Here is an 11,582-nt window from a genome sequence, read left to right as displayed (position 1 = left end):
ATATAGACTTAAGCTGTTCAAACGTATAGGCAGACTCCAGGATCAGGTGAAGAATCATAAGATCATATGAATTAGATGTTTGTTTTGTCTATGTTGCAATCTAAAAGAAGAATAACCAAATGGAGAGGATGGGCATTCAGAAAGGGGTATAGGGAGCTTAAGAGAGATTTCATCACATAGTCACATCAGGGCTGCATCAAATCTGGAATTCTCCAAAGAGAACAAGGCAAGATGACCCCCAATGTACATGACAACAGGAGCTCCCTCATTTCTCATCGTCCACATTCTGCCTCCTTCACTAATTCATTAACTCATACGTCAAAGTGTCTGGAACACGTGGCCACATCTATCTTTGTCTCCCCAAGGTGGTAGGGGGCTGCAGGTTAGGGGAACTAAAGAATGAGAAAAGAGACATTCTGAGAAGACATTGAAAGGGGGAAAATGAATCCAGCTGCAAGAATCAGAGAAAGTTTGAGTGTTAATTAAGCTGAAGGCTGACCTAAGTGCACTCCCTCACTTAACTAGGAAGGGTGACTGAAGTCCAGAAAGGTGAAAATAATGCCCCAGGAGGGCACACTCATTCAGTGGCTCAGGCAGGACTCCTGGGTTCCAGATTAAGGTAGAGCTTTGGTTTTTTCCTGGCTGCCTTGACTCCCAGTCCAAGTGTTTTTCCTTCTACTTATTTCTGTCAATGGAGTCTTTGTATTAACACTTTTTTCTTTTGAAATTCTTGCCTGTGCCTATTTGTTATCTAGTCAGGAGAATCATAGGAATCATGAACATTGTGGATTGGTTCCTTAAGTACAATAACCAATATTTCATGGAATATCTGATCAATATCACTTTCTATGCAAGTTTTCTTTTGTGTTTTTTCCCCCCAGTAATTGTTCTGGAGATATTAAAAAAAAACAACTCTCAGATCACAGTGTTAAAATATAAACAGAAATTGTACATTTCAGAATGAAACAAGTATTGTAATATAGGAATATACTCTTCAAATGTAGGAACAATAGACGCCTGACCAGGGGTAGAAGGGTTCTAAGGAGGGAAGAGGAGAATACATTTGCCTGGAGTCTTACAAATCTAATCAAAAGATCTTTAAACTGAAAAGAAACTGAGAGGTACAAAACTGCCTTAGCATATTTGCCTAGTGAGATAACATGGAGAGTAATGATAACACAGAACAAAGAATACCAATAAAAAATGTCCAGAAATTCATAAGAAACAAAATCCAAGAAAGGAACCAGCAATAATACCAGTTGCCTAAGATGTCTATACACAACTGCATAAAGTTTGGGCAACAAGAAAAATAAACTAGAGATCTTAATGCAAGGAGGCAATTTTGACCTTAGAGGCATCACTGGGATTTTTTTGTAAGGAGCTCATGAATGTAATATGGCTCTGGAAGATGTGCTTTATTACTTTGTTAAAGGAAAAAAAAATTGAAAGGAAGGTATAGCAGCTTTATAAACTAAAAATATACTCACTGGGAGCCTAGAAACAGGAGGGAGGCAAGGATCATTTGTAGGTCAATGGTGGCAGGAGAAGGGATATTATCATTGGACCATGCCACAAACCACAACCTGGGTAGAAAACTGAAATGGATTAGGACTTGGAAGATAAAAGACAAGCCCAGAACAGAGGTATGATATAGTGATGATGGCCAAACTTCCCATTGGGCTTCCAGGAACCTAATTCCTGGGAGTTTAGCTAGATGGGACTAAGAGTGTTTCACAGTATTCCCTAGAAGTTACAGGGCATTTCAGTTATCCAGACGTCTGCTGGAGCTCTTCCTCAAATGAAATATTATTCGTAAAGTGCTTAGCACAGTGCCTAGCACATAGTAGATACTTAATAAATGCTGATTCCCTTCCCTTCCACTTATTAGCCAAAAGGAGAGAAGCTAATAATTTCTTGGCTTGACTCAATGATAATTTGAAGTTTCGCAAGGTAGAAGACCCAGTGAAAGAAATTTTGGATTCAATTTTCTGTAACCAGGAGGATTTGCTTGCTGGGGTAACAATGGTAGGAATCTTGTGGGGTTGAGGAGGGGAGTAGAAAGTAACCATTCTATCTCTGAATTTGTGGTAGAGAATGAGAGGTAAGTTAAGTATAGTCTGGTGCTCAAAGAGTTTTTGGAGAGCAGATTTCAAAGGGTTAAGAAAAAGGAAAAAAAGAATCTCATGTCATGTGGAAGTAAGCTTAGGAACAATAGGAAACTTTTAAGGATGAAATTCTGAAATCATAAAGGGAAATATTCTATAAATAAAAATGTTCTAGATTTAAGCAAAGCATTTGACAAGAGTCCTATACTAATGGGCTAGGTGATCTACAATTAGGTGGATTTAGCACTGATTTAATGGTCATGCTCCAAGAATGGTTTGATATCACCTGGGAAGGACTGCTGCACTAGAGTGCCTTAGGAATCTGTCCTTGGTCTTGTGCTACGTAATTTTTTTTGTCAATAACTTAAATAAAGACATAGATCACTAGCTTATCACCTTTGCAGATATCGTAAAATATGGAAGCCTAGCCAATACACTGAGTGGCAGAATGAGGACCTAAACATGATTTTGATAGGCTAGACTTTTAGGTGAAATGTAATAAGATGAAAATTTAATAGGAAAAAATGTAAAAAAAAATGTAAAGTACTGTACTTAGGTTAAAAAAGTCAAATGCACAAGACTGGAGAGATGAATAGATTTTTTTTTTGAAAAACAAACAAATCTTTATTTCTAGAAATATACAAAAGAAATCCCTACCCCATCCCACCCCAGAAAAGATGTTATTCTCGCATTTCCCTATCTTCTTCCTCTTCTTCAACACCTCTGATGTAAAGGACATTATTGCACCTTATTAAAACTTCACCAAGGTGTCCAGACAGTGCCCCATCTACGTATTCGCAAGTTGCATGTTCATGTAGCCATCCACAGGGACCAGGCAACCTTTGTACTCCATTCCCCACTTAAGCTTCACCATCACTGGTTTCCTTGTCAGTCCGTTCAGGAACGGTTTGGGGTTGAAGGGTAAACTCATCATGACCACCGCAGAGCGCCACAGGCCGCCCGCTGCCGCCTATTTTCCCGCGCTCACGTGAAGCGAGGCGCCGCCGCCCCTGCCTCCCCCTCCCACTAGCCGGCAATCGTAGGGAAGGCAGAGAAATGGCCGCCAGCTGGGAACGTGATGGATTGTAAGGTCAGTATGAGCCAACGGTCTGAACATGTCCAGAGGGGAGAGCTCCCAGGAAAGCACAGGAAGGATCTTGTTGGGTATGTTGTAGTGGTGATTCTTTTGGGGAAATAGATTGGACTGAATAGCCACTGAGGTCCCATCCACCTTTGAAGTTTTGACTGGAAGTTAGGCCACCTAGTGCTATAAGAAATGATGAACAGGCTGACTTCAGAAAAACCTGGAAAGACTTGTATGGTCTGACGCTGAGTGAAGTGAGCAGAACCAGGAGAACGTTGTACACAATAACAGCCACGTTGTGCGATGACTAATATTGATAAACTTAACCCTTCTCAGCAATACAAGGATCTAAGACAACTTCAGAGGCCTAGTGATGGAAAATGTTATCCACATCCAAAGAAGAACTATGAAACTTGAATCGTTATCTTTTTTTTCCTCTTCTGTTGAGTTTTGTTTCATCTTTCTGATGGTTCCTCCTATTGGTTTTAGTTTCTACTTACAACTTCACTAATGTGAAAATACGTTTAATAGGAATGTAAATGTATAGCCTATATCGGACTGTGCACCGTCTTGGGGAGCGTGGTGGGGAGGAATGGGGAGAAAAATTTTAAACTCAAAAGCATGTGGAAGTGATTGTTGATAAATCAAAATAAATTAATAAAATAAAACAATTAAAAAAAGAATGGCCATTGTAATGAGCTTGATGGTTCTGTACAGATGGATGCTGATTTCAAAATGAGTTCATTGGATCACAGATTCAGAGACAGAAGGAACTTTAAAGGTTGTCTAGTCCTACCCGCTCATTTTACAGATGAACAAGTGACTTGCCCAAGATTGCATAGTTGTTTAGCAACATAGCTGGCATTTGAACCCAGATCCTTTGGCTCCAAATTCAGTGATGGTTTTTCCTACCTGAATTTTATTTTCTTTATGTCAAAGAAACTATCGGTGAACAGGAAAGGCCAAGGGACCTGCAAAAGTAGCTCAGGGAAGAACAGGTTTGCCAAGAAGAAATAATTGTGGCACTGAACTGACAGACGATCAAAGCAGCTCAGAGAAATTCTGCACATGGTCTTCCTGATTCCCACTGGGTTTACAGTCTCCCTCCAGGACTGCAGACTATTTCAAGGAGTTGTCTAAGCTTAAAATTTCCACCTCACTTTGAGAGTATGAATTGATTCTTCACATCTTGCTTGTAGAGGTTTTCCCAAAATTATCAACCAAAATGTTACACAAATGATTCTTTAAAACATAGGAATAATAGGTCCTTTAAAAATAGGTTTATTCACCATTATTACAATAACAGCATACATTTGAAGCAATAGTGTATGGATGTTTTCCCTCCCTTTATCATTTTTTATTGAAAATAAGCATTTTATTTCAAACTGGTAACAATTAGATTGATAGGTACCAGAATATAAGAAAGGAGAATTAAAAAAATATTTTAATTCATTTCACCATAATTTATTGTCCTTAATAAACATTGACAAGCTTTGTGCCAGTCATTGAACATACAAAGACAACAGCAAAGCAAAACATTTTTTATACATGTAGTTTCATTTGATCTTTACTACTACCATATGAGCTTGGCACTATTACTTTCCTCATTTTCTAGATAAGGATTCTTGGGCTAAGTTAAATGACTTGTCCAGAGTCACATAACTAGAAAGTATTTGAGGTTTTTGATACGAATTTAACTGGCTGTCTAGGGACACATTTGCACTATATAAATGTTATTATTGTTGTGGCTGTTTTCCATATTCATAGAAAAGGCTAGAATAGAACAAAAATAAAACCTCTAATATTTTGATCTTAACTAATAGTACTAAAAAATGAACAGATAAAACTTTTAAAAAAGAATACTTGGATAATTTTACTAAAAGACTTAAATCTTAATGGAATATCATGTATTATTCTTATTGTTGAAAATACTTTGCATTTGTTTCAAATGACCTAAATTATTTTTATTTGAGACTGATTTTAGAAATGTGTACCTCTCCCTGAAGGTGAACTCTTCTTTGAATCTTTATTTTAAAAATGCAGAGCTGCTGATAAAATTAAGAAGGAAGACAATTAGGAGAGTGACAAGCTTAATGCTTAGGCTAGGTCTCTTTTTGGCAGTACCCTGATTGGATCTGTTTCTCCTATTTTAAATTAATCAATAGACATTTGTTAATTGTCTTTGTGTGCCAGGTACTGTGCTGGGAACTGGGATTACAAGAATAAAAGCAAAATAGTCTTGCTCCCAAGTAGCTTATATTCTAACCATTGAGACAAAATTATATTTACATAGCGTTTTTTTAAAAAAATATTTATTTATTTATTTTTAGTTTTCAACATTTGCTTTCATAAGATTTTGAGTTCTAAATTTCCCTGCTTTCTTCCACTCCCCTTTCCTCAAGACAACATGCAGTCTAATATAGGCTATATATGTATGACTATATTAAACATATTTCCATATTACTCATGTTGTGAAAGAAGAATCAGAACAAAGGGGGGAAATCATGAGGAAGAAAAAACAAAAAAAAAAAACAACAAAAAACCCCCCCAAAAATAGTATGTTTCAATCTGTATTCAGACTCCATAGTTCTTTCTCTGGATGTGGATAGGAAACTCTTCCATCATGAGTGTTTTAGGAATTGTCTCAGATCATTGATTTCCTCAGTCTAACAAAGTTGGTCATTGCACAATGTTGCTGTTGCTGTGTACAGCGTTCTCCTGGTTCTGCTCACTTCACTTAGTATCAGTCCATACAAGTCTTTCCAGGTTTTTCTGAAGTCTGTCTGCTCACCATTTCTTATGGAACAATAATATTCCATTCCATTCATATATCCACAACTTGTTCGGCCATTCTCCAATTGATGGGCAGCCCCTCAATTTCCAATTCTTTGCCACCACAAAAAGAGCTGCTATGAATATTTTTGTACATGTGAGTTTTTCTCCCCATTTTTATGATCTCTTTGGGATACAGACCTAGTAGTGGTATTGCTGGATCAAAGGGTATGCACAGTTTATAGCCCTTTGGGCATAGTTCCAAATTGTTCTCCAGAATGGTTGGATCATTTCACAACTCCACCAACAATGTATTAGTGTTCCAATTTTCCCACATCCTCTCCAACATTTATCATTTTCCTGTTTTGTCATGTTGGCCAATCTGATAGGTGTGATGTGGTACCTCAGAGTTGTTTTGATTTGCATTTCTCTAATCAATAACGATTTAGAGCATTTTTTCATATAACTATAGATGGCTTTGATTTCTTCATCTGAAAACTACCTGTTCATATCCTTTGACCATTTGTCAATTGGAGGATGGCTTGTGTTCTTATAGATTTGACTCAGTTTTCTATATATTTTAGAAATGAGGCCTTTATCAGACACTGGCTATAAAAATTATTTCCCAGCTTTCTGCTTCCCTTCTAATCTTGGTTGCATTGGCTTTGTGCAAAAACTTTTTAATTTAATGTAATCTAAATTATCCATTTTGCATTTCATAATGTTTTCTATCTCTTGTTTGGTCATAAATTCTTCCCTTCTCCATAGATCTGACAGGTAAACTATTCCCTGCTCTCCTAATTTTCACCCTTTATGTCTAAATCATGGACCCATTTTGACCTTATCTTGGTATGCAGCATTTACATAGTTTTAATGGTAGGACTGAAGCCAACTGGTACCATTTTAGGAGCCTTGATTAGAGAGGAGAGAATAGAAGCCAATCGGGAAACTTTTCCAAAAATTTAGTGATGAGGTGTTGAGGGCTTGAACTAGGATGATGACCTTGTGAGTCAAAGAAGGGAGCCTGTGTATTCCATTGTGATTCACACAGTGTCAGGAGAACTGAAGGAGGGCCCCCCCATATATTGGGTGGGCCTTCTGTAAATGAGAGTACATGGATAAGAGTGGCACAGGCTGAGAAGCTGTGGATCAATCACAATCTGCACCACAGGAGAGAATATGTCTATTGATGAGATTAAAGATTCATTGAGGCAGCATGCAAAATTTCCTATTTCATGAAACTCCACTAAATTCCCAAACAATAGGCCACTGTCAATCATAAGTAGGTGTTCAATAATTTAAAAATTTATTGCAAGTAAACTGGAAAAGGCCATAAATATTCCCCTCAAAAACTTTAGTATATATGGCGATAAACCCTTCAGGCGTTATACTCTTGCAGAGACTACTCAGAAAAACAGCCGGACTGGCCAACCTTGGTTTTTGCTGACATAACACATCAGCTGCTGCTAAAATGGCTTTTGAATCCCTGGGGTAAATGGTTCCCTTTTGCTAATAGAGACCATCTGAATAGAGGGTCAGTCCCACTACTGTGTAATGGTTAAATGATGGCACAGTTAACACCAGGGATGAAAATGTTTTTTCTTTTGTGTATGTGGATGTAGGTTTGTGAATCCTAGGGAGCACATTAAGTCATTATAGAGATTAACATACTGTGGTACATAAAGACTATTAGAATTTCCCAAGATCCCACTGGTGACTCCGTGCCTGCGTTAGGATCAGAATGTGGACCCCCCTCCCTGAGTTCTTGCCTTTGTTTAAAAGGCAGGCACGATCATAGGATGTATGAATAGATGTAGCATGAAGGACTAGCTGGCGCACACTCCTACCATGCTAAGAACCAGTGAAGTACTTTCTCAACTTCTGTGTCCCACAGCACAGGAAGATGGTTTACATCTGTGCTCAATACTTGTGATTTTAGTTTAACAGACATGGTCAATGGATCCTAGGAATGGCCAAGACAATCTGAGACAGCTAACACCAATGGGGGCACACAGAATATATACAGTATCAGAAAATTGCATATGTAAATGAATCTGAGGTTCCAGCTATGAGGGTACTTCCTCAAATCATCCAGATTACACTGTATCCGTACTTGTCAAATTCTGTGCCGATCTTATCCATGTCCTTTGCAAAGGGGCCACTCAAACCCATGGCGGGGGGGATTTCCTCTGGCTCTCTGGACATTGCCTGGGTACCAGAAAAGCACAGACACTGTCCATCAGTTATCCTAGTTAGGGGAAAGAAGGGCAGAAGCATTTATATAGCATATGTTATGTGCCAGGCAGGGTGCTAAGCATTTTTTTACAAAATTTTCATCATTTGATCCTCACATCCTTGTGAGGGAGATGTTATTATTATCCCCATTTTACAGTTGGTTAAACTGAGACAAGCAGAGCTTAAGTGACTTGACCAAGGTCACAAGCTAATAAGTGTCTGAAGTAAAATTTGAACTCATTCTTCCTGACTCCTGATCCAGGGCTCTAGCCCCTGTACCACCAGCTGCCTCTCAGCTTATAAGTAATACAGGAACAAGTGCATGTTGGGAGTGTAATAGCTAGCAAAGGATTATAAATGTGACTCACATGGTTAGAAATAAGAAGGAGGTAAAATTCTTAGGGACTGTCTTAGTGAAAGGCCTAATTAGGGATGTGGAATTATTCCAGGCTTATTCTGTGGCCTGAGAGAATGTGTGGAGTCGAGGATAGGATCATAGCTTGAGAATTTCAGATTTGGAAGGGACCTTAAAGATACTTCAGTCCTGATACCCAGAGAATATTTAGTGCTTTTATATGAACAGTAAGTTGGTGAAGGAATTGAATAATCAGGCAGGAGGAAATTTCTCTGGTCTTTTTCTTTGTCAAAAGTTCTAGCTTGTGCTGAAACCTCAACATGCTACATGAATAGCTTTAACAACCTTGCTTAATATTTGAGTACTAAGGTGGTTTTTTTACTGTGTGGTTCCTGACTTCAAGGAACTTAAATTCTAATCCAGCATGATGCAATCTGTGAATAAAACATAAACCTTGCATGAGTAATCCTTTCTTGTGCTCTATCTTATTTTGAAATTGGAGTGGACTGGCTTATGGAGTTAGTCCTTGATGCATTCTCAGATATTTCCTACCTAGTTTCCTACCTAGTTAGTGCTTAATTATGTTAATAGCTCATTGTCCTATCTTTGTTTATTTTTTTTTTGGATTCAGATAATGTGTTACATCCAAGAGAATGTAGAATGAGAACTGGAATCTTTCTAGAGAATTTTGAATTGAAAAGATGAGGATATTGGAAGTCAGAGACAAGAATCCAGTCACAGAATTACATATTTCTGGCTTTTGATAGCTTTTAAAAGGTTGGAGGGTTTAAAAATCTTTTTTATTACCTTCAATTTTGGAGTATATTTTATAGTTCTTTGAGTTTTTCTTACCTTAAAAAAGGTTACAGAACACGAGATGTGGGAAAATTGCACTCCCCAATGAGTGAGGAAGTCTGAAGAGGCATGCTGGCAGAGAAAGCATAAAAATTTCACCCGCTGAAACATGACTTCTTACAAGTTGAATTTTATAAACATGGTTTTCTGCCCCCTAGAGAGGTTGAATAGCATTTAGCCAGAAGTCCACATGGTAGGATAATTACCCAGTGTCCAAATCAAGCCTCCCCAAACACACTTGTTCCTTTCAAAAGTCCAAGGAACCCGCTATGAAAAACAAGCATGAAAGCTATTTCTTTGTAATATACCCACTCAGATTTTATATCCAGTGGAACTTCTCTAAACTCTTCTGTTCCAGTTTGTTTCACTTGATTCCTTGTTCTATTTTCTTACTTGTTTACTCCTTCTCCTGTCTCTCCCAGTTCTTGTAGCCTTCATAAAGTCTTGCCACATTCGTTTTTCCTTTAGCATTGGGGTCTTAGGGTATACTCATATTTTTTCAACATCTGGTTCAGTGTCTACTAACAACTGTTTACATTTGTAAACACTGATCTCATTGGATCTTCACAAGAGCTCTGTGACTTAGATCAGACAGATATTATTATCATCATTTTGCAGATGAGGAAAATGAGCCAGTTGAAATGACTTACCCAAAGTCATTGTGCTAGGCAGTAGCAGAGCCAGGATCCTGATTCAAATCGTTTTACCTTTTCCCCTCTCACAGCCATCAGGAGAATGGAGGTTCTGTGAAAGCTGGAAGTATTTAGCCAGCTATAAAGTTGGAGATCAGATACTCCCTTTCTATAGGGATTTTGAGACTGATTTGAAGCATTAAATGAAATACACTATTGATGGCAGGAAAGTATCTTTCATTAGAGCAAATTGATGTTATTTATTAACTTCTTTACAAAGGTAACTTCTTGATGCATTTTTAAAATTTCTTACATCAATTATGACTCATTTGAATGATAACATGGCCCTTTGGTTCCTTTGGCGCTAATGGTTTTTATTGATTATGGTCTGTTCACCTGAGCCTCTTAGGTGATCTAGAATGAGTAAATGAAAATATTTTTTAATCATTTACTGTATGCCAGGCACTATTTTAAGGACTGGGGATATCAATACAAACAAACAAGTGTCCCCTTTTGGTTCTTTCTCCCACCTCCAATTTGAAGTGGCCATTTCAAAAATAATATAGAGGCGGTGACTCATACCAGGCTACACAGGTAGTAAGTAGCATAGATAAAAACACTGAGGACAGTTAATAACACTGCTGAAAAGTTTCCTCATCCTTCTTGACCCCTCTGCAGTATTTAACACTGTTAATCACCTGTTCCTCTTGGATACTTTCCTCTCTGGATTTTTTATATTTAATTTTGTTTTTTTTTAATTATAAAATATTTCTTTTGCCTGCCTCCTCCCTGTAAAAAAGAGACAAAACCGATGTAACAAATAAGCAGTCAAGTGAGCAAATTCCCACATTGGCCATGTCCAAAAATGTGTGTCTTAATCTCTATATTTGTTTATCATCTCTCTGTCAGGAGCTAGGTAGCAATCTTCTTCTTCATGCTTAAACCTTTGAAAATTATTTAAAATGTTGATGTTTACAGTAAACATTCTTCTCTAGGTTCTGCTCACTTCGCTCTTTCTCAGCCTATATACATCTTCCTAGCTTTCTCTAAAGCTGACTTTTTTCATTTCTTATAGCACAATAGCATTCTATTTCATTCAAATACTAGTTTTTTAAGCTATTCTCCAGTTGGTGAGCATCCTGTTAGTTCTCAGTTCTTTGACACCACAAGAAAAGCTGCTACAAATATTTTGGTGCATATAGGACCTTTTCTTCTTTCTTTGATCTGCTAGCCTAGTAGTGATATTCCTGAGATTGGTAACTTTTTAGGCATGGTTACAAATTTGTTTCCAGAATGGCTGGACCAATTCATAACTCTCCAACAATGCATTAATGTGCTTCTTCCCCAAAGCTCCTCTAATGGTTGTCAATTTACATTTTTTGACAAGTTTGCCACTCTGATGGGTGTGGAGGAGTAATCTCAGAGTTACTGTAATTTGCATTTTTCTAATTATTTGTGATTTGAATCATTTTTTTCATGTGACTATAGATTAGATTTCCTCCCTTGAGAGCTGCCTGTTCGTGTTCTTTGGCCACTTACCAATG

The 11,582-nt window shown here is 37.7% G+C and overlaps 1 pseudogene; it reads right to left on the bottom strand.

Moving 5' to 3' along the window:
* Window positions 1-2,747: 2,747 nt before the first annotated feature.
* LOC110197705 (small nuclear ribonucleoprotein F pseudogene) lies at window positions 2,748-3,036 on the bottom strand (annotated as a pseudogene).
* Window positions 3,037-11,582: the final 8,546 nt, after the last annotated feature.

Source organism: Phascolarctos cinereus, unplaced genomic scaffold, assembly GCF_003287225.1.
Source record: "Phascolarctos cinereus isolate Bilbo 61053 unplaced genomic scaffold, phaCin_HiC Scaffold_8;HRSCAF=390, whole genome shotgun sequence".
Lineage (NCBI taxonomy): Eukaryota > Metazoa > Chordata > Mammalia > Diprotodontia > Phascolarctidae > Phascolarctos > Phascolarctos cinereus.
This window is presented reverse-complemented; position numbering and strand designations above follow the sequence as displayed.